Raw genomic sequence first — 23,827 nt, forward strand, 5'->3', positions numbered from 1 at the left:
CAAGCCTACCTCAACATTCAAGACTGAGAACACACTTCTCAAGATGTCACCAAAGCAGGTTCCAGCCTTTCTAGGGAGTTTTTCATAGCCACCGTCATTCTACATCTGCATTGCTTGCTGTTTGGGGTTTTAGGCTGGGTTTCTGTATAGCACTTTGTAACATCGGCTGATGGTAAAAAGGGCTTTATAAATGCATTTGATTGATTGATTGATTGATTGATTGATTGATTGATTGATTGAGAAAGGGACCAGTGGAAAATACTACTAAGCTATGTTTTAGGGAATCGTCTCAGAGCCCAGTGTATGATTATGTGCTTATGTTCAGTGTCAAGAGAATTTTCCCAAATAGAACACGATAAGTTCGCTCTGTCAGATGTCAAAGGCTTCCCATGTCCTTCATCCAGCCAATACTAGCAGATGTTATATGGTTGTGCAGCCTTAAAACTCATTCTATAAGACCAAGACACAAGTGGTTTTTGAGCAAAGAACAAAATGCATGTTTCATCATTTTCTGTGACATATAGTAGGATTAACAAGAGTTAAGTCAAGTATTTATTCAAATAGCTGCAGTTCATTCAAAGTATTTCCACCTCTACGTTGTGATAATAGTTTTGCCTAGGATACAAACCCAGTCTCCTAAAGTTAATATAAATTAAGTCATTGAGAACAATAGAAAATGGTTATACAGTATATACAGTATATAGTGAAAAATATAGTTCTTATGTAATCAAACAAATATCATGGTTACAATAGAAAAATACACACATTGACCCAAAACATGTCACCATCTACCAGCGGATAGAAATACTGACTCAGAAGAATACTGTAAGGCATAGCGTGGTTAATGGAAAGAACTATGATCTTTTCGGCAGGTTCAATATATGTTTTCTTGTAGGCTTCTGGTTTCTGGATGAAAAGCCAGCGGCATTCTAAAGAAACAAGAATCAACACTGTGTCTAAGCAAAATGTTTAAGCAAATGTAAAGATAATGTAGTTACTTGGGCATTGTTAAGTGCGAGAAACCAAGCAAAACAGTGTTACCCAGACCATGAGGTGAGACTACCAAAGGAAAGGTTTCCAAAACGGGTATTTAGTGTTATAAAATCCTCAGTTCTGTTTTTACTCTGACATTTGCTGCTATATTCTTTCACGATTTCAATAGCACATTGTTATGCATTACTGCTACAGAACTATTGAACTAATATTTACATTTATATCATGGTAACCACTTGTCCTTTCAGTTCTCTTTCACAACAATATCGAAAGTGTTAAATCAACTCTTAAATTATTAAAATGAACACTGTCTATTGCCCCAAAATACATGTTTATACCATCGAAAGTGTAAGCTTTAAAAAAAATAGCAATATGTAACTTTTTGGGCTACTCAGCCGAATTCACATAAAAATGGGAGTTACTGTATCTGTAATTTCATTGAAAGCAAGTCTAAGAAGCAGTATATCTGTTGTATGTGCACTATTTCTATGCTTCCGGTTAAGTTTAGCTTTTGCATCTTTTACTTTCAGTGTTGTACAAACTTCAAACATCTGAAAATACAATACTTTTGGATATGGAAAATATATTTCACAGCGGTTTAGATGGTACAATGATTATCTCCACTATAATTGATTGTTTTGTCACAAACTGAAATTAGGTGAAGTATTAGTAAACCAGAAAATGGCATAGTGCATTTTTAAAATTTTCACTGAGTTTATGTAACTCTGGCCTACAACTCTGCCTTCACTCTACATTGGTGTTAAGTGTTAAATCGATTCCATCTTAGTATTTTATATATTTTTTCCTTACTACCATTTAACACAAGGGTGTAAACACTTCTTATATAAATTATATGTAATTCAAGGGACCAGAGTGGCCCTGGACCAGATGATGAAGGGTAAAGTTGTCCCTAGATGCTGATCTTGGGTCAGTTTTGAGTTTTCCGCACTAATGGTTAAGGTTATGATTGGCGGAGGGGAAAGCTAGATCAAGACAAACTGCACCCCGGAGTGGCCTAGACATTGTTTGGCAGAGACACTTTGACAGTCTTAATTTCTGAGATGTGGGAGGACTTTTGGATGATGCAGCTGGTGGTGGTAGTCCCTGTGGCGCAGCACTGCCCCTGGGCCAAGTTAGTCAGAGCCATGGCAGCGTGGATCTCTCTCCACTCTGCCCCCTCCCTCCTCTGGCCTCTCTCACTCTTCCCCTCACTGCGAATGACATAAAGGAGAGATTTAGAGATTTAGAGCCTAGACCGTATCATTAATGCACACTCCCCAAGATGAAATCATCATTCACAACAGGGAGACTTCCTACTAACAGACAACAGCCATAGAAATGCATCTGCCTAGACTGCCATTATTTGCTCATCCCAATGTGGGTGTGCCACAACGAAAGGTTGCATTATTACATGTTTATTAATTCATACTAAATCTTTATGCTGGACTGTGAAGTGAATATGTCTTCTTATGCATCTAGAGCGCTTATACTCGCTATAAAGAATGGTACACTGGATAGAAGGGGTCCATAAACAAACAAACAAACATACTCTTACCTGTCACATCTAGTTGATGCATAGTTCACTGTGTCTGAAAACATGGATAGAAAAAAGCCAGACTTACATTTATTGTACAGGAAAGGCCAATTAAAGATAAAGTATGGAGTTTTCTGGAACCTATACTTCGCAAATATTTATTTACATACAGTACCAGTCAAAAGTTTGCACACATTGTAGAATAATAGTGAAGACATCATAACTATGAAATAACACATATGGAATGATGTAGTAACCAATGAGTAGGTGTGTCCAAACTTTTGACTGGTACTATGTATGAGTGTTTGTTGGCATTGTGTTCTCTATTCATATTTTTCAGTTTCTGTGTGCATTACAGTATTTGCATGTGTGTGTGTGTGTGTGTGTGTGTGTGTGTGTGTGTGTGTGTGTGTGTGTGTGTGTGTGTGTGTGTGTGTGTGTGTGTGTGTGTGTGTGTGTGTGTGTGTGTGTGTGTGTGTGTGTGTGTGTGTGTGTGTGTGTGTGTGTGTGTGTGTGTGTGTGTGTGCGCACATGTGCACTTTAACTGCGCCAGAGGGCCTTAACTCACTGAAGTACTCCAGTCTGGCTGCTCATAAGCACTCCGGCCAAAACAAATGCAATTATGCTTCTCCTGTGCCTTTTCAGATGGAAAAATACAATATCTGTGCAGTGTCATGAATGCAGACACTCTGTTTCCAGGTCTCCAGAGCTCGTTTGCATCCATAAAGTTATTTCACTGTTTTTCAATCCCCCCTCTGCCCTCTCGCTTTATGTTTGGCTGAGGACTGCAGATCATCATACATCATAGAAATGTGTATGGGAGTATTGTGTGAATGAGTGACATGTACTGCAATACTCCCTCTATGGATCTTTAGTGGCAGTGTCTCACCTTCTGGGTGTCTTTGGCTCCACTAAACATATTGATTTGAGCTCAAATGTTGGTTTATCAATCTCCAAAATGCACTTTGTTTATAGTTTGGGTGTTATCATCATTTTTTATGAGTCGGTTTATAAATGAGTAAGAAATAGTGTGTTGATTTGCATGTTTGCTTACATGTTTTTCATGTGAACACAGCAGTAGGGCTATCTGATTTGTTGAGACAAGTCAGACAGACCAAAATATATTTCTCTTCAGGGAGCTATGAGCAGGAAAATTAGAGGCCAATTGTGAGCATACAAAATGCCGCTTTCAATATTCGCTGCCTGAAACATCTCAGACTCCTATTTCTATAACAAGACCCAGGCCAAGAGCAACTATAGGCAGACAATAAATCATTTGACGCCTCTCACATTTTGCTACTGAATGTCTCTACTCTTTTTTGGTGGTTCTGACATTTATGTTTAAAAAACAACAACAGTACTTTCTGGAAACCTATTACTAAATACAAATGCACATGTAAATCATTATAGGGAAATTGTACTCTGCTGTGTTTGTCTCTGTGTCATATATGTTTTACAAGAATTATCCATTCATTTGACTGAAATAGTGTTTTGTACAAGACCTTAAAAATCATGTTAGCATCTCTAGCATCTCTGGGACATCAAGTACAACAAATATTAAATTCCTTGGCTTACTCTGAAAATAACATTACCATTCTGATCATAGAAGTCATGAGCTCATAAAGTAGTGTTGCACAACCCTGGACTTCAAGGGGATGCAGGGCAGAGAGTGTTCACCTGCCCTCCAAAGTTAGTCAGAGCTGGATTGGCACTACAGATCGAAATCAGTTGCTAATTGAGAGAGATTGAAACCAAGCTCCCAAGAATTATAACTGTTCATCTAGGGTATCAGAAAACGAGGAACTTCTGTCTCACCATGAATATTTTCATTTTGCAACAAACTAGGTAAAAAAAAGTGTGCAGTGTCCTCACTCCATATAAAACATGAATCCAGTAAGATTTATTCGTCTCTGGCTCCTTGAAGGGAAAGACCACTTGTTATAGTTTAACAGCATATTTCAACGTCAAGATGCCCAGTGTAATAGACGCTTTCTGAAGACTTTCACTTGGCAGGCAGATTTAGTGTTTGATGACCTGTCGTTATATTGGACATCCACGTAACAACACTAGTTAGCATGTCCCAGATAGGCGTAGTGACTCTTTTACCCCTCCCCAGTGCAGTGTAAAAAAGCGTTAACATACGGAGTTCTTTCGAGACTGCATCAAGGTTCAGCACTGCTCTCCACTCCCATTCCAGAGAAGCTCTAAGCACCCTCTAAATACTCCAGGACACACCAAAAAAATTGCTTTGTGCCTGTATAGAAATCGGAAATGTTTCTTGATATCTGAATGTAATGTTCTGTTCTACCAATGTTCTGTTGGTAGCCTACCCTAAAACTGGGTATTTTGTGACATAGGCTAATGAGGTAAGAAATGTATGTGATATATACTGTAATGTCTTTATAAACTAATTTGAGAAACTGTACTTGCAACTTTGTTTGGATATAATTATTTGAACTTCCAGAAGCAAGTCTGTGGTGCTTTAGTAACAGGGTCTAAGCAAAAATCCACATTGAAACGCCATTTGTACCAGAAACTTTGGCAAAGATCCTCATGTCTCACCTTGGGGACAATAAAATCTCAGACATTCTGTAATTGACCCTGGGATCTGCTATTTTCCACCATGGCAAGGAAACAACACACTAGAATATGGATCATGGAAATCATAGGACCAATGAAATAGTCTACTACTTTGTCTTTGGCTAAACAAGATCAAGGATTTTATAAGCAATGGATTTAGATGTCAGCACAAGTTCTTATTAGCTGTTGCTTTGGTTCCAGGACCTTTCTGGAGTTTAGAGTTGTCAACCTGATTTAGGGCAGTGCTCCTAACTTCAGGTCCCGAAGTGCACCCAAGTCTCAAACATATCTCCCTCTAACCTAGTTGTGTCTTGTCAAAGCTTTCAACATTGACCGATAAGACCAACTGAATGAACAGAAGTTCTGCAAACCTAAAGCTGCAAATCTTAAAAGCTGCAATATAACTTTTTGGGCGACAAAACCATATTTATGTAGAAATGTGAGTTATAGATATGTCATTCTCATTGAAAGCAAGTCTATGAAGCGGTAGATCTGTTCTATGTATGCTATATCTGTGCTTTTTGTTTCTCAAAATAATTTTCACTTAGTTAAGAATACAAATCGGAATAAAAATGATAAACATCTAAAAGTTAAAATGCCACCAATGTGAGAGCACCAACCTCTGCAATATGGACATATTGGTTCACCATGAGCCATTGGCAGCCAAATAAATGAGACAGCCTAGGCCAATGTCGCAGTAGGCCTATAATTTATATTGTTAACGAAGTAAAAATGCATAAATCTGACAAATAAAAACATTAAATATCCTGATGAAAATGCAGGTACTTTTATCTCTCTATACTCCGCCTGTCTGTCACCTTTCGATCTGTCTTACTGGGTCCAGCCCAATGACTGTATATGAAGGTCCAGCCCTAAGCTTGCAAACTTTATATCAACTAGCCTATTCTGGACCCTAAGAGTTTCCACACCAGTGAGCTCCGGACAGACACAGCTGTTTTTGCGCAAAAGGAAACGTGTTCAGGTAGGCTAATTTATGAGATTTCCACTGGATATATGGGATACTCGGAGCATGATGTTTTGGTCTTTCACTCCAAAGCCTGGTGATTATCGAGGGAGAAAGTGTTGGAATGATTTTTCAAATACTGTGAGGAAATATTGGTCACAATGGATGCATTTAAAAAAAAATAACTTTATTGAAAAAAAATACTGAGAAGCTCAGCTTTTTAGTGGTGGTGAGTTAAGACAATCAGAAATCAGACATCCAGTTAGCCTATGTGTGCTAATGCTCACACACTCCATCAACATTAAGAGGACAGAAAAACCAGACACGTGCTCATTGCTCACATGGAGCGCTTCAAACAAAATACAATGAAAACATTGACAAAACTCGTAAATGATGGTATGAAATAAAACAAAACTTGTTTCTCCGGGTTGGAGCGAGTGGTCGCATCGGCACTTCGCTCCCGCAGGTAGTATAACTTTTTCATTACATTTCATTATATTTCATTATAGCACAACGGTTTGATTTGTCTTATCTTAGCAATTTCTTTCTTAGCTAGCTACATAGCCGTCTTTGTATCAAAGATAATTGCGTAATTATCGTATTTCGCCATCCTAACGTAGTCTTCACTAGCCAGCTAGCTAACGTCCACTGATTAGCTGCACTGGAGAAACTATTACACTCAACTGAACGACTTGATTAGTGTAGTGTTAGCTAGCTACATAGCTGTCTTTGTATCTTCGTATCCAAGATAATTGTGTAGTTTAGGTTTAGAGTGTGTAGTCTTAGAGTGATTATCTTAATTTACCGAGGTTAGCTAGTCCAGGTTACCGAGGTTAGCTAGCCAGCTATTTGTCGTCCTTAACGTAGGAGACTCTGCTAGCTAGCCAACGTCTTCTGAATAGACTCAACAACCCGGTCGCATTCACAGGTAGTATCACATTTTCATTTCATTTCATTACAGTACAACGGTTTGATTTGTTTGATCGTAGCTAGCTACATAGCTAGCTACATAGCCGTCTTTGTATCAAAGATAACTGTGTAGTCTAGAGCGATTTTCTAGGTTAGCTAGCCAGCTATTGTCATTCTTTTAACGCAACGTAACGTAAACAACACTACTAGCTAGCCAGCTAGCCCCCGAATAGCAGCACTGCAGAAACTATTACGCTCAACGGAACGACTTGATTAGTGTAGTGTCAACAACGCAGCCACTGCCAGCTAGCCTAATTCAGCAGTACTGTATCATTTTAATCATTTTAGTCAATAAGATTCTTGCTACGTAGCTTAACTTTCTGAACATTCGAGACGTGTAGTCCACTTGTCATTTCAATCTCCTTTGCATTAGCGTAGCCTCTTCTGTAGCCTGTCAACTATGTGTCTGTTTATCCCTGTTCTCTCCTCTCTGCACAGACCATACAAACGCTCCACACCGCGTGGCCGCGGCCACCCTAATCTGGTGGTCCCAGCGCGCACGACCCACGTGGAGTTCCAGGTCTCCGGTAGCCTCTGGAACTGCCAATCTGCGGTCAACAAGGCAGAGTTCATCTCAGCCTATGCCTCCCTCCAGTCCCTCGACTTCTTGGCACTGACGGAAACATGGATCACCACAGACAACACTGCTACTCCTACTGCTCTCTCTTCGTCCGCCCACGTGTTCTCGCACACCCCGAGAGCTTCTGGTCAGCGGGGTGGTGGCACCGGGATCCTCATCTCTCCCAAGTGGTCATTCTCTCTTTCTCCCCTTACCCATCTGTCTATCGCCTCCTTTGAATTCCATGCTGTCACAGTTACCAGCCCTTTCAAGCTTAACATCCTTATCATTTATCGCCCTCCAGGTTCCCTCGGAAAGTTCATCAATGAGCTTGATGCCTTGATAAGCTCCTTTCCTGAGGACGGCTCACCTCTCACAGTTCTGGGCGACTTTAACCTCCCCACGTCTACCTCTGACTCATTCCTCTCTGCCTCCTTCTTTCCACTCCTCTCCTCTTTTGACCTCACCCTCTCACCTTCCCCCTACTCACAAGGCAGGCAATACGCTCGACCTCATCTTTACTAGATGCTGTTCTTCCACTAACCTCATTGCAAATCCCCTCCAAGTCTCCGACCACTACCTTGTATCCTTTTCCCTCTCGCTCTCATCCAACACCTCCCACACTGCCCCTACTCGGATGGTATCGCGCCGTCCCAACCTTCGCTCTCTCTCCCCGCTACTCTCTCCTCTTCCATCCTATCATCTCTTCCCTCCGCTCAAACCTTCTCCAACCTATCTCCTGATTCTGCCTCCTCAACCCTCCTCTCCTCCCTCTCTGCATCCTTTGACTCTCTATGTCCCCTATCCTCCAGGCCGGCTCGGTCCTCCCCTCCCGCTCCGTGGCTCGATGACTCATTGCGAGCTCACAGAACAGGGCTCCGGGCAGCCGAGCGGAAATGGAGGAAAACTCGCCTCCCTGCGGACCTGGCATCCTTTCACTCCCTCCTCTCTACATTTTCCTCCTCTGTCTCTGCTGCTAAAGCCACTTTCTACCACGCTAAATTCCAAGCATCTGCCTCTAACCCTAGGAAGCTCTTTGCCACCTTCTCCTCCCTCCTGAATCCTCCTCCCCCTCCCCCTCCTCCCTCTCTGCAGATCACTTCGTCAACCATTTTGAAAAGAAGGTCGACGACATCCGATCCTCGTTTGCTAAGTCAAACGACACCGCTGGTTCTGCTCACACTGCCCTACCATGTGTTCTGACCTCTTTCTCCCCTCTCTCTCCAGATGAAATCTCGCGTCTTGTGACGGCCGGCCGCCCAACAACCTGCCCGCTTGACCCTATCCCCTCCTCTCTTCTCCAGACCATTTCCGGAGACCTTCTCCCTTACCTCACCTCGCTCATCAACTCATCCCTGACCGCTGGCTACGTCCCTTCCGTCTTCAAGAGAGCGAGAGTTGCACCCCTTCTGAAAAAACCTACACTCGATCCCTCCGATGTCAACAATTACAGACCAGTATCCCTTCTTTCTTTTCTCTCCAAAACTCTTGAACGTGCCGTCCTTGGCCAGCTCTCCCGCTATCTCTCTCTGAATGACCTTCTTGATCCAAATCAGTCAGGTTTCAAGACTAGTCATTCAACTGAGACTGCTCTCCTCTGTATCACGGAGGCGCTCCGCACTGCTAAAGCTAACTCTCTCTCCTCTGCTCTCATCCTTCTAGATCTATTGGCTGCCTTCGATACTGTGAACCATCAGATCCTCCTCTCCACCCTCTCCGAGTTGGGCATCTCCGGCGCGGCCCACGCTTGGATTGCGTCCTACCTGACAGGTCGCTCCTGTCTCCTCACCACGCGCTCTCACCACTGGTGTCCCCCAGGGCTCTGTTCTAGGCCCTCTCCTATTCTCGCTATACACCAAGTCACTTGGCTCTGTCATAACCTCACATGGTCTCTCCTATCATTGCTATGCAGACGACACACAACTAATCTTCTCCTTTCCCCCTTCTGATGACCAGGTGGCGAATCGCATCTCTGCATGTCTGGCAGACATATCAGTGTGGATGACGGATCACCACCTCAAGCTGAACCTCGGCAAGACGGAGCTGCTCTTCCTGTCATGTTTTGTCTTATTTTGTCTTGTCATTTTGCTTTTCCCTCTGTTCGTTTTCCCCCTGCTGGTCTTTTTAGGTTCGTTCCCCTCTTTCTCTCTTCCTCCCTCTCTCTCTTCTCTCTATCGCTCCGTTCCTGCTCCCAGCTGTTCCTATTCCCCTAATCAATCATTTAGTCTTCCCACACCTGTTCCCTATCTTTCCCCCTGATTAGAGTCCCTATTTCTCCCCTTGTTTTCCGTTTCTGCCCTGTCGGATCCTTGTCTATTGTTCACCGTGCTGTGTTTGTGTATCGCCCTGTCGTGTCGTGTTTCCCTCAGATGCTGCGTGGTGAGCAGGTGTCTGAGTCTGCTAAGTTCAAGTGCCTTCCCGAGGCAACCTGCTGTTCAAGATCGAGTCTCCAGTCTGTTCTCGTCATTACGAGTGGAAATTGTGTTTTTTGATTGTATTTTACTTTACTGGATTAAAGACTCTGTTTTCGCCAAGTCGCTTTTGGGTCCTCATTCACCTGCATAACAGAAGGATCCGACCAAGGAATGGACCCAGCGACTACAGACACTCGTAACACTGCCGTCGAGATCCAAGGAGCCATGCTCGGCAGACACGAGCAGGAATTGTCTGCTGCTCGCCATGCCGTGGAGAACCTGGCCGCTCAGGTTTCCGACCTCTCTGGACAGTTCCAGAGTCTTCGTCTCGTGCCACCTGTTACTTCCTGGCCTGCCGAGCCTCCAGAACCTAGGGTTAATAACCCACCTTGCTACTCCGGGCAGCCCACTGAGTGCCGCTCCTTTCTCACCCAGTGTGATATTGTGTTCTCTCTCCAACCCAACACATACTCTAGAGAGAGAGCTCGGGTTGCTTACGTCATTTCACTCCTTACTGGCCGGGCTCGAGAGTGGGGCACAGCTATCTGGGAGGCAAGGGCTGATTGCTCTAACAATTACCAGAACTTTAAAGAGGAGATGATTCGGGTTTTTGACCGTTCAGTTTTTGGTAGGGAGGCTTCTAGGGCCCTGGCTTCCCTATGCCAAGGTGATCGATCCATAACGGATTACTCTATTGAGTTTCGCACTCTTGCTGCCTCTAGTGAGTGGAACGAGCCGGCGCTGCTCGCTCGTTTTCTGGAGGGACTCCACGCAGTGGTTAAAGATGAGATTCTCTCCCGGGAGGTTCCTTCAAATGTGGACTCTTTGATTGCTCTCGCCATCCGCATAGAACGACGGGTAGATCTTCGTCACCAGGCTCGTGGAAGAGAGCTCGCATCAACGGTGTTTCCCTGCTCCGCATCGCAACCATCTCCCTCCTCTGGCTCAGAGACTGAGCCCATGCAGCTGGGAGGTATTCGCATCTCGACTAAGGAGAGGGAACGGAGGATCACCAACCGCCTGTGCCTCTATTGCGGAGTTGCTGGACATTTTGTTAATTCATGTCCAGTAAAAGCCAGAGCTCATCAGTAAGCGGAGGGCTACAGGTGAGCGCTACTACTCAAGTCTCTCCATCTAGATCCTGTACTACTTTGTCGGTCCATCTACGCTGGACCGGTTCGGTGCTACATGCAGTGCCTTGATAGACTCTGGGGCTGAGGGTTGTTTCATGGACGAAGCATGGGTTCGGAAACATGACATTCCTTTCAGAGAGTTAGAAAAGCCTACGCCCATGTTCGCCTTAGATGGTAGTCATCTTCCCAGTATCAGATTTGAGACACTACCTTTAACCCTCACAGTATCTGGTAACCACAGTGAGACTATTTATTTTTTGATTTTTCGTTCACCTTTTACACCTGTTGTTTTGGGTCATCCCTGGCTAGTATGTCATAATCCTTCTATTAATTGGTCTAGTAATTCTATCCTATCCTGGAACGTTTCTTGTCATGTGAAGTGTTTAATGTCTGCCATCCCTCCCGTTTCTTCTGTCCCTACTTCTCAGGAGGAACCTGGCGATTTGACAGGAGTGCCGGAGGAATATCATGATCTGCGCACGGTCTTCAGTCGGTCCCGAGCCAACTCCCTTCCTCCTCACCGGTGGTATGATTGTAGTATTGATCTCCTTCCGGGGACCACTCCTCCTCGGGGTAGACTATACTCTCTGTCGGCTCCCGAACGTAAGGCTGTCGAGGATTATTTGTCTGTGTCTCTTGACGCCGGTACCATTGTGCCTTCTTCCTCTCCGGCCGGGGCGGGTTTTTTTTTTGTTAAGAAGAAGGACGGTACTCTGCGCCCCTGCGTGGATTATCGAGGGCTGAATGACATAACGGTTAAGAATCGTTATCCGCTTCCCCTTATGTCATCAGCCTTCGAGATTCTGCAGGGAGCCAGGTGCTTTACTAAGTTGGACCTTCGTAACGCTTACCATCTCGTGCGCATCAGAGAGGGGGACGAGTGGAAAACGGCGTTTAACACTCCGTTAGGGCATTTTGAGTACCGGGTTCTGCCGTTTGGTCTCGCCAATGCGCCAGCTGTTTTTCAGGCATTAGTTAATGATGTTCTGAGAGACATGCTGAACATCTTTGTTTTTGTCTATCTTGACGATATCCTGATTTTTTCACCGTCACTCGAGATCCATGTTCAGCACGTTCGACGTGTTCTACAGCGCCTTTTAGAGAATTGTCTCTACGTGAAGGCTGAGAAGTGCTCTTTTCATGTCTCCTCCGTTACTTTTCTCGGTTCCGTTATTTCCGCTGAAGGCATTCAGATGGATTCCGCTAAGGTCCAAGCTGTCAGTGATTGGCCCGTTCCAAGGTCACGTGTCGAGTTGCAGCGCTTTCTAGGTTTCGCTAATTTCTATCGGCGTTTCATTCGTAATTTCGGTCAAGTTGCTGCCCCTCTCACAGCTCTTACTTCTGTCAAGACGTGTTTTAAGTGGTCCGGTTCCGCCCAGGGAGCTTTTGATCTTCTAAAAGAACGTTTTACGTCCGCTCCTATCCTCGTTACTCCTGACGTCACTAGACAATTCATTGTCGAGGTTGACGCTTCAGAGGTAGGCGTGGGAGCCATTCTATCCCAGCGCTTCCAGTCTGACGATAAGGTTCATCCTTGCGCTTATTTTTCTCATCGCCTGTCGCCATCTGAGCGCAACTATGATGTGGGTAACCGCGAACTGCTCGCCATCCGCTTAGCCCTAGGCGAATGGCGACAGTGGTTGGAGGGGGCGACCGTTCCTTTTGTCGTTTGGACAGACCATAAGAACCTTGAGTACATCCGTTCTGCCAAACGACTTAATGCCCGTCAAGCTCGTTGGGCGTTGTTTTTCGCTCGTTTCGAGTTTGTGATTTCTTACCGTCCGGGTAGCAAAAACACCAAGCCTGATGCCTTATCCCGTCTGGTTAGTTCTTCTGTGGCTTCTACTGATCCCGAGGGGATTCTTCCTTATGGGCGTGTTGTCGGGTTGACAGTCTGGGGAATTGAAAGACAGGTTAAGCAAGCACTCACGCACACTGCGTCGCCGCGCGCTTGTCCTAGTAACCTCCTTTTCGTTCCTGTTTCCACTCGTCTGGCTGTTCTTCAGTGGGCTCACTCTGCCAAGTTAGCTGGTCATCCCGGTGTTCGAGGCACTCTTGCGTCTATTCGCCAGCGCTTTTGGTGGCCGACTCAGGAGCGTGACACGCGCCGTTTCGTGGCTGCTTGTTCGGACTGCGCGCAGACTAAGTCAGGTAACTCTCCTCCTGCCGGTCGTCTCAGACCGCTCCCCATTCCTTCTCGACCATGGTCTCACATCGCCCTAGACTTCATTACCGGTCTGCCTTTGTCTGCGGGGAAGACTGTGATTCTTACGGTTGTCGATAGGTTCTCTAAGGCGGCACATTTCATTCCCCTCGCTAAACTTCCTTCCGCTAAGGAGACGGCACAAATCATCATCGAGAATGTGTTCAGAATTCATGGCCTCCCGTTAGACGCAGTTTCAGACAGAGGCCCGCAATTCACGTCACAGTTTTGGAGGGAGTTCTGTCGTTTGATTGGTGCGTCCGTCAGTCTCTCTTCCGGGTTTCATCCCCAGTCTAACGGTCAAGCAGAGAGGGCCAATCAGACGATTGGTCGCATACTACGCAGCCTTTCTTTCAGAAACCCTGCGTCTTGGGCAGAACAGCTCCCCTGGGCAGAATACGCTCACAACTCGCTTCCTTCGTCTGCTACCGGGTTATCTCCGTTTCAGAGTAGTCTGGGTTACCAGCCTCCTCTGTTCTCATCCCAGTTTGCCGAGTCCAGTGTTCCCTCCGCTCAAGCGTTTGTCCAACGTTGTGAGCGCACCTGGAGGAGGGTGAGGTCTGCACTTTGCCGTTACAGGGCACAGACTGTGAGCCGCCAATAAACGTAGGATTAAGAGTCCTAGGTATTGTTGCGGCCAGAGAGTGTGGCTTTCCACTCGCAACCTTCCTCTTACGACAGCTTCTCGTAAGTTGACTCCGCGGTTCATTGGTCCGTTCCGTGTCTCCCAGGTCGTCAATCCTGTCGCTGTGCGACTGCTTCTTCCGCGACATCTTCGTCGCGTCCATCCTGTCTTCCATGTCTCCTGTGTCAAGCCTTTTCTTCGCACCCCCGTTCGTCTTCCCTCCCCCCCCCGTCCTTGTCGAGAGCGCACCTATTTACAAGGTACGTAGGATCATGGACATGCGTTCTCGGGGACGGGGTCACCAATACTTAGTGGATTGGGAGGGTTACGGTCCTGAGGAGAGGAGTTGGGTTCCGTCTCGGGACGTGCTGGACCGTTCACTTATTGATGATTTCCTCCGTTGCCGCCAGGATTCCTCCTCGAGTGCGCCAGGAGGCGCTCGGTGAGTGGGGGGGGTACTGTCATGTTTTGTCTTATTTTGTCTTGTCATTTTGCTTTTCCCTCTGTTCGTTTTCCCCCTGCTGGTCTTTTTAGGTTCGTTCCCCTCTTTCTCTCTTCCTCCCTCTCTCTCTTCTCTCTATCGCTCCGTTCCTGCTCCCAGCTGTTCCTATTCCCCTAATCAATCATTTAGTCTTCCCACACCTGTTCCCTATCTTTCCCCCTGATTAGAGTCCCTATTTCTCCCCTTGTTTTCCGTTTCTGCCCTGTCGGATCCTTGTCTATTGTTCACCGTGCTGTGTTTGTGTATCGCCCTGTCGTGTCGTGTTTCCCTCAGATGCTGCGTGGTGAGCAGGTGTCTGAGTCTGCTAAGTTCAAGTGCCTTCCCAAGGCAACCTGCTGTTCAAGATCGAGTCTCCAGTCTGTTCTCGTCATTACGAGTGGAAATTGTGTTTTTTGATTGTATTTTACTTTACTGGATTAAAGACTCTGTTTTTGCCAAGTCGCTTTTGGGTCCTCATTCACCTGCATAACACTTCCTCCCGGGGAAGGACTGCCCGTTCCATGATCTCGCCATCACGGTTGACAACTCCATTGTGTCCTCCTTCCAGAGCGCTAAGAACCTTGGCGTGATCCTGGACAACACCCTGTCGTTCTCAACCAACATCAAGGCGGTGGCCCGTTCCTGTAGGTTCATGCTCTACAACATCCGCAGAGTACGACCCTGCCTCACACAGGAAGCGGCGCAGGTCCTAATCCAGGCACTTGTCATCTCCCGTCTGGATTACTGCAACTCGCTGTTCGCTGGGCTCCCTGCCTGTGCCATTAAACCCCTTCAACTCATCCAGAACGCCGCAGCCCGTCTGGTGTTCAACCTTCCCAAGTTCTCTCACGTCACCCCGCTCCTCCGTTCTCTCCACTGGCTTCCAGTTGAAGCTCGCATCCGCTACAAGACCATGGTGCTTGCCTACGGAGCTGTGAGGGGAATGGCACCTCAGTACCTCCAGGCTCTGATCAGGCCCTACACCCAAACAAGGGCACTGCGTTCATCCACCTCTGGCCTGCTCGCCTCCCTACCACTGAGGAAGTACAGCTCCCGCTCAGCCCAGTCAAAACTGTTTGCTGCTCTGGCCCCCCAATGGTGGAACAAACTCCCTCACGACGCCAGGACAGCGGAGTCAATCACCACCTTCCGGAGACACCTGAAACCCCACCTCTTTAAGGAATACCTAGGATAGGATAAGTAATCCCTCTCACCCCCCCCTTTAAGATTTAGATGCACTATTGTAAAGTGACTGTTCCACTGGATGTCATAAGGTGAATGCACCAATTTGTAAGTCGATCTGGATAAGAGCGTCTGCTAAATGACTTAAATGTAAATGTAATGTAGCAGGTTGTGAAATTTTCACTCCAACTTCACAGTAAATGACTGTAGGCCTAATTAAAACCTCTTTGGGATAGGGGGCAGCATTTTCACTTTTGGATAAATAGCGTGCCCAATTTCAACTTCCTGCTCCTCATGCCAAGAGTAGTAGATTTGGATAGTAGATTAGTCGATTTGGATAGAAAACACTGAAGTTTCTAAAACTGTTTGAATCATGTCTGTGAGTATAACAGAACTTATGTAGCAGGCAAAACCCTGAGGACTAACCATTCCGAATTATTTATTTTTGAGGTCACTGTCTGTTCATTGGTTTCGCATGGGGAAACGATATTTCTTAGGCACTCATTTGCAGTTCCTACTCATTTGTCAATTTGGTTGAGGTTATTCCTGTCATGTTTGTCATTTATTATCATGTCCTTCCCTGTGCTCCCCACTGGATTAGTTCTTTCCCTCTTTCTAAAGCTGTTCCTATTCCCCTAATCATCATTTAGTCTTCCCACACCTGTTCCCGATCCTTTCCCCTGATTAGAGTCCCTATTTCTTCCTTTGTGTTCCGTTCCTGTCCTGTCGGTTCCTTGTTTAGTACCCGCGACCTGCAGTCTGTGGCCGCTTCTCCTGTTATTCCCCTCTACAGACTAGAGGATTTCTGTTATTCCCTGTTTGGACATTTCCTGTTAAGGATTCAGGATTTGTCGTTTTCTGTTTGGACTTGAATAAACTCTGTTTCTGTTAAGTCGCTTTTGGGTCCTCTTTCACCTGCATGACAGAAGGAACCGACCAAGGAATGGACCCAGCGACTTCAGACAGCCGTCGAGATCCAAGGAGCCATGCTCGGCAGAAGGAGGAATTGTCTGGCTCTGTCTGCGTCGCCATGCCGTGGAGAACCTGGCCGCTCAGGTTTCCGACCTCTCTGGACAGTTCCAGAGTCTACGTCTCGTGCCACCTGTTACTTCCTGGCCTGCCGAGCCTCCAGAACCTTTAATAACCCACCTTGCTAAGCCCATGAGTGTAGCTCCTTTCTCAATGTGAGATTGTGTTCTCTCTCAAAACACATACTCTAGAGAGAGCTCCTTTTTCACTCCTTACTGGCCGGGCTCGAGAATGGGGCACAGCTATTGAAACAAGTTTTTAAAGAGGAGATGATTCGTTTTTGACCGTTCAGTTTTTGGTAGGGAGGCTTCTAGGGCCCTGGCTTCCTTAAAGGTGAACGGTCCATTAAGTTTGCCGCACTCTTGCTGCCTCTAGTGAGTGGAAGCGACGCCGGCGCTTTTCGCTCGTTTTCTGGAGGGACTCCACGCAGTGGTTAAGGATGAGATTCTCTCCCGGAGGTTCCTTCAGATGTGGACTCTTTGATTGCTCTCGCCAAGTAGATGTTCTACAAAAGTATTTTTCCCTGAAAACATCTTTCCTCTGGCTTTGAGACTGAGCCCATGCAAAGCATTTGGTCACTTTAATTCTGTCCAGTAAAAATCTTTGTTGTGACTCTTGGACCGGTTCCGCAAATGTAATAGACTCTGGGGCTGAGGGTTGTTTCATGGAAAATGGGTTGATTTTCAGGAAACATTTTTTCAGAGAGTTATAGAGAAGCCTATGTTTGAGATGGAATCTTCCCAGTTCAAAACCCTGGTTTCTGGTAACATGGGACTTTTCTTTTTGATTTTCATTTCTCCCTGGCACATATTTGCAGTTCCTACCAACCAAACCTGGCGATTGGATATCATGTCTTTGCAATTATGATTGGTATTGATCATCCTCCTCAATGAAGAGGTAGACTATTTGTCGGCTAATTTTCAAGGCTTGAGGGATTATTCTCTTGAAACCATAGTGCAATGAAGAAGGACGGCCATCTTGGAAAACGCTGTTGAGAGTTAGACTTGAAAAGTACTTGAAAAGTAGCGTTAGTTTCCTCTCGTCCTCTATTGAAAACAGATAGACCCGTCTTCAATTTGATCGTTTATTAACTTTTTAAAATACCTAAAGTTGTATTACAAAAGTATTTTGAAATGTTTTGGCAAAGTTAACAGGTCACTTTTGAGATATTTTGTTGTGACTTTGTGCAAATTGGAAGCTGTTTTTTTTCTGGATTAAAAGTGCCAAATAAATTGACATTTTGGATATATATGGATGGAATTAATTGAACAAAATGACCATTTGTCATGTTTATGGGACATATTGGAGTGCCAACAAAAGAAGCTCGTCAAAGGTAAGGCATGATTTCTATTTTATTTCTGCATTTTGTGTAGCACCTACAGGGTTGAAATATACTACTCTCTTTGTTTACTGTTGTGCTATCATCAGATAGTAGCATCTTATGCTTTCGCCGAAAAGCCTTTTAAAAATCTGACATGTTGGCTGGATTCACAACAAGTGTAGCTTTAATTTATTATCTTACATGTGTGATTTAATGAAAGTTTTATTTGAATCTGGCGCTCTGCATTTTCCCTGGCTTTTGGCCAAGTGAGATGCGACTGTCCCCCTATCCTATAGAGGTTTAATTCATGCATTAACAGAAATGAATGTAATCAAATGACGGGGATTAACTATAAATTTACTACAGGTGACATGTAATGGGGAATTTATGAAAATAAACATTCAAAGGGAAAACAATTAACACAAAACAATATTGTGCAAGAACTGTCAGGAGACAGCTGAGCCATTCTGGAGAGAGACTTGCCCACAATATCTTCCCGTGGCTATGCCTCTGCCTCAAAATGTGCAAAATTGCATGAAATTTGTTATAAAATTGCAAAATCTTCTCTCCGCCCCATAGCAAAATGCGTAGAAATGCAGCAAACTTGCTGTAAAACAGCTAAATGTTCTCTAAATGTTCTCCACCCCCATCAGTTTCCCATCCCTGGTTTAGACAATACAATGATTCTCTACATAATGACTGCTTGTTTTGTCACGTAAACTAAAATTAGGCAAACTATTCGAATTTTAGCAACCGGGAAATGGTGGAGCTATTTCTGCATATTCTACCGTTAACCCTTGAAATAAGCTAGTGCCATGTCACTGATCCACAGCCGAGTCCAGTCGTTGTAAAGCTACAGTACGTTAGCTAGTATGTCTGCATATGACATCTCTTATATCCTGCATATGGCAGCATTCTGTAGACTTTGTTCAGCATTTCAAGTAAAGTGTCTCCAAAGAATAAGAAATCCCTTACCCATATGGTAGAGAGAGTTTGCCTCTGCCTCAGAGGAAGAAGGCGAGACGAGGTCGTCGTCACACTCGTTGGAGCTGAACGACCCTGAGTGGTTCCTCAGGTGGGACTTTGTGACGTCATCAGGGGTTGTGATCACGTGTCGTAGGGTGTCGTTAATGTACCGGTTCAGCAAGCTGCTCTTGTACTTGGGGGGTGGAGAGACATAGTCGTCACTGAAGGCAGGATCAGTCCTGTTCTCCTGTTTGATGACACTCTTAAGTGAGGGCCTGGAGAGCTCTGGTTGGCTAGCTGGAGTTTGTAAGTGACACTCATCATCTGCAAAAATAAGTAAATAATAATAATAATGTTGGTCCTCCGTCAACTGCCTTTGGTCTCCAAAAGAGGCTGAACATCTCAAACATACATTTTTAAGTTTCAACTGCAGTGTTAAAAGGTCAGCAACTCTATTAGTAAAAAAAATACACAGTTCATTTCGCATAACATAAATTCAGTGGTGTAAAGTACTTAAGTAAAAATATTTTGAAGTACTACTTACGTATTTTTTGGGGTATCTGTACTTTACTTTACTATTTATATTTCTGGCAACTTTGACTTTTACTTCACTACATTCCGAAATAAAATAATGTACTTTTTACGCCAAACGTTTTCCCTGACACTCAAAAGTACTCATTACATTAACAAAATTGTTAAATTCACACACTTATCAAGAGAATGTCCCTGGTCATCCCTACTGCATCTGATCTGGCAGACTCACTAAACACAAATGCTTCGTTTGTAAAATATGTCTGAGTGAGTGTGCCCCTAGCTATCCATCAATAAAATAAAGAACATTGTGCTGTCTGGTTTGCTTAATATAAGGAATTTGAAATAATTTATACTTTTACTTTTGATACTTAAGTACATTTTAGCAATTCCATTTACTTTTGATACTTAAGTATTTTTAAAACCAAATACTTTTAGACTTTTACTCAATTAGTATTTTACTGGGCGAGTTTTACTTTTACTTGAGTAATTTTCTATTAAGGTATCTTTACTTTTACTCAAGTATGACAAGTTAGTACTTTTTCCACCACTGCATAAATTCACACCCTTCAGTGTTATTGTAGAGTGATTTTTTTGTTGAATGGCTGGTGTTCATTTTCTACTTTTTACAGAGTTACAAAAATGAAAAAAAGTGTAACATTAACTCTGTGTGGTATGGGACACTATAGACACTTGGGGAGTGTTAAAACGAACACTTAGAATGTTTGAGGTTACATCCCCAGCTATAACCCTGCTTAGCCTACCCCAGTCTCTCTTACCCCCAGAATTGGTGTCTTCACTGCTGACACTCATTCTCTCAGCGTTGCCCTGGATGTATTTATTGTAGAGTTTGATCCGTAGAGCCCAACTTAAGTCTGGCTGACTCACTGTATTCTTCAACCTCCGCCGGGCATTGGCAAACCAGTTTGAGACCTGCAACATAAGCATAAAAAAAAAAAAAAAAAGGAACATTAATTTGATGAATTTCAGAACTTCAACTTGTCAGCTAACAAAATGTCTGACTAGCTTCTGCTTTTTTCTTCCATGGTAGTATCCATGTGACCAAACCCATACCTTGCTTTGAGGGGTATGTGGTTTGCCTCCGCTCACCTGTACTAAAGTCATGTGGGACCCCAGGGCGAGCAGGACCTTCTCTGTCTTGGTGGGGTAGGGGTTTTCCTTGTGTTTGTACAGCCACTGCTTAAGAGGCCTCGCCATGTCCTGAAGCGCCTGGCGCTTGTGGCAAACCTTGACCCCGCCTAGACAAGACCTGTGTAAGGTGAAATATGATAGAACTATGCTTAATCTTCTGATGGGAGAGGAGTTGTCATCATTTCCTGGTTTATTACAAGGATAGGGTTGCTATACCTGATATTTCAGGAATAGACTAGGACCAAAAATCAGCCCGCGCATAGCACTAACTTTGCTGATAACTTAGTTGAAAAATGTACTTTCTACGAATGTGATATGTAGTTGTCTCTTAGTTGTCTCTTAAGATTCATGCACTAACTGTAAGTCGCTCTGGATAAAAGTGTCTGCTAAATTACTCAAATGTAAAGGTTATGTAAATGTATTTTTGGTGGGAATCCATAGATGTCACTGTTGGGCTGTGTAAGCAATCTAAAGTTTGCACATACCCAATTATTTTGAACATGCTTTTTGATCATGATCATGTCCGTCATCTCCTTGCAATTTGAATAAGTAATGTCTAACATACACAACACTTACAATTTATTTTCAATATGACAACATTTTTGCAGCATTACAGACAATGTTCAATATATTTCATAAAATATAAAGTGTTTTTTGTGTGTGAAAAAAAATACATCTGATCAGTTATCACGTTTCCATCCACAGTTTTTACGAGAGTAAGTCATATGGTATATAACAAATCACGACAGCTGTGATGGAAACATGTCGGTACAGTTTTAGTTTTAGTTAATGTGAGAAATGGTGGTGGAATTTATGCGCAAATATTGATATAATAACAAGAAGTAAACTTGGAGTCACTCGATAATATGTTGTGTGTTCCACTACGACTCAGGAAACCGTGCAGTTTATTAGGCTACAGATTAAATCAATTATGGTGATGGTGCTTGATGCTCCTTTACAATAAATATTTAGGGTCTTATTCTGGTGACAGGACGATCAATACTTGACTACCATTTGACAAATATAAATATTCTCGCTCTTATCCATAATATTCTCATCAGTATCTGTATCCACGTACTGTTGGCTAGAGTGTACGTGCTAAAACCAGTCTTGGCCATTTGCCATTTAACCCGAACAGTTTTTGTGACAGAACTTTCGTTAGAGTTGAACATGCACAGGAAACGTGGTGAACTTTATATTTTTATTCGGTACATGAAAACTTAAGCGAAAAAGTACATTTTGTGTGCACTACATTTAGTGGAAACCCACCACTGGTAGGAAAATGTGCATAATTGGACGGAAACCTAGGTACAGGTTTTTTTTATTTTGCCCTTTGTAAATTGCGATGTATATGACCAAAAAAATGGAATTTGTGCTTACCCATACCTCCTATACTTAACAACAGGGTTGTCTTCTATTGCCTGTTGGCATGGTTGTGAGTCTGTATGCTGTCTATCTGTTACCAAACAGTCCACACCGTTTCTTCTGCGCTCCTCCAAAATATTTTGTTGATTTGACCTCTTCACAACAATGTTGTTCATTTTTTGATTGCTCGTTTTATCCAAACAACATCAGACACAACTGCAGAAGTTAAAATCCGAATACATGTAGTAGCTTTCCATCCTCACTGTGACATATACAAGCAGAGAAGTAACCCAGAGGTCTCGGTGCGCTCAGGACTCAGGCCACCTGTCCAAAAGACAGCTCATCTGGAGGAGCCCCTTGGAACCAGACCTTTACAAACCAGATACTGATGCCAGTCTTGCCTTTACCAATGAGAGAGTGCTGTCTGGGTAGTTCAAGTAACCTGCTCTCCTGTGTCTAACTGGCTGGCTATGGCTCTTTCAACATCCAATTAAAGTCAACCGATTTCTCTCCTCTGTGGAGGTAGCTGTTCACTGTATGTCGTACCAAGACTTGGGATGAATACCATGCCACAAGAACGCCAATAGATGAACTAGCGTGTATGGATTGTGACGGGAATCCGCACATCTTGGGCACTTTACTGAGCTTTTTTAAAGTTTGTAAGCATTAAGAATGTAGGCTATCATACATTCTTAAGTCATCTGACACATGCTCCCGATATTTACCTCACAAGGATCATGAAACCTTGTGTTTTTCCTCAACTGCCATGTCTACAGATAATATACTTTTTACGAAGGGATTCTGGAAATATATAGGTGTAATGACACGGTTTCTAATGTCCACTGAAACCCCTCAACTGTGTTTTGTATGAGCTCAACTGGGTCTATAACTGGAGATCAACATAAATCATCATTAGAGTGAGAGGTAGTTATGTTAGGCGCTCATAATGAAGACAGTAGAAAATGAACCATTTTATGGAACACTTCACATTAAGTTGCCCTTACACCTGAGCAGTAACACTGTAATTGCACTGGAAACAATTTGTAACATGTTGTTAGATGGTACCAAAGTAATTACATAGTAATAGAGTGGAGCGGTTGTTCTAAGAGTAATAGGGGATGGTTCCTAATTTCACATGTAACTAAAGTACCATGTAAGATCAGTGTTACTGTAATATCAGCATTACTACACAGGGGTAAGAGTAACTTAATGTAGTGTTACCAGACATTTGAAAAATATATATACTTTATTTTACAACATCGGTGCACCGACCCCACCCCAAGCAACAGTGTGTGTGCATTAGTGAGAGTGAGTGAGATAGAGAAGAGTGAGTGTAAATATAGTGGTGAGCACACTTATGTGTAAAAAAAAATGAAGTAGCACTATAATTGATAGTCAGCTGTGTGGTGATGAAAACTCGCTCTAACAGAGACATTTCACTGTTCAGAAGTTACTTTATGACAACCTTCAGGCTCTGTGCCCAGCAACATGTTGGGCACTTAACTTTTACAGTAATCCCTCAAATGAAAAAGAGTCAAATAAAAGGCTTCCAAATACTCCCAACACAAACAAAAAATGTGTTTTTCTCAATCTCAAATCTGTATTGCAGACAGCGCATACCTTCCACTGCAGTTTGACGCTAAAATAAAGTTTGATACCCTATTGAAGACCAGATATCCAAAACACTATACGGTCCCTGTCTCTGCACTCGGCTACTTGTCACTGTCATGTTTGTCATTTATTATCATGTCTTGTCCCTGTGCTCCCCATGCTATTCGTTTCCCTCTGCTGGTCTTATTTGGTTCTTTCCCTCCTATCCCTCTCTC

At 43.9% G+C, this 23,827-nt stretch overlaps 1 pseudogene; it reads right to left on the reverse strand.

The window, feature by feature from the left end:
* Positions 1 to 1,393: 1,393 nt before the first annotated feature.
* LOC124009075 lies at positions 1,394 to 22,020 on the reverse strand (annotated as a pseudogene).
* Between the last annotated feature and the right edge of the window lie 1,807 nt (positions 22,021 to 23,827).

Source organism: Oncorhynchus gorbuscha, linkage group LG22, assembly GCF_021184085.1.
Source record: "Oncorhynchus gorbuscha isolate QuinsamMale2020 ecotype Even-year linkage group LG22, OgorEven_v1.0, whole genome shotgun sequence".
Lineage (NCBI taxonomy): Eukaryota > Metazoa > Chordata > Actinopteri > Salmoniformes > Salmonidae > Oncorhynchus > Oncorhynchus gorbuscha.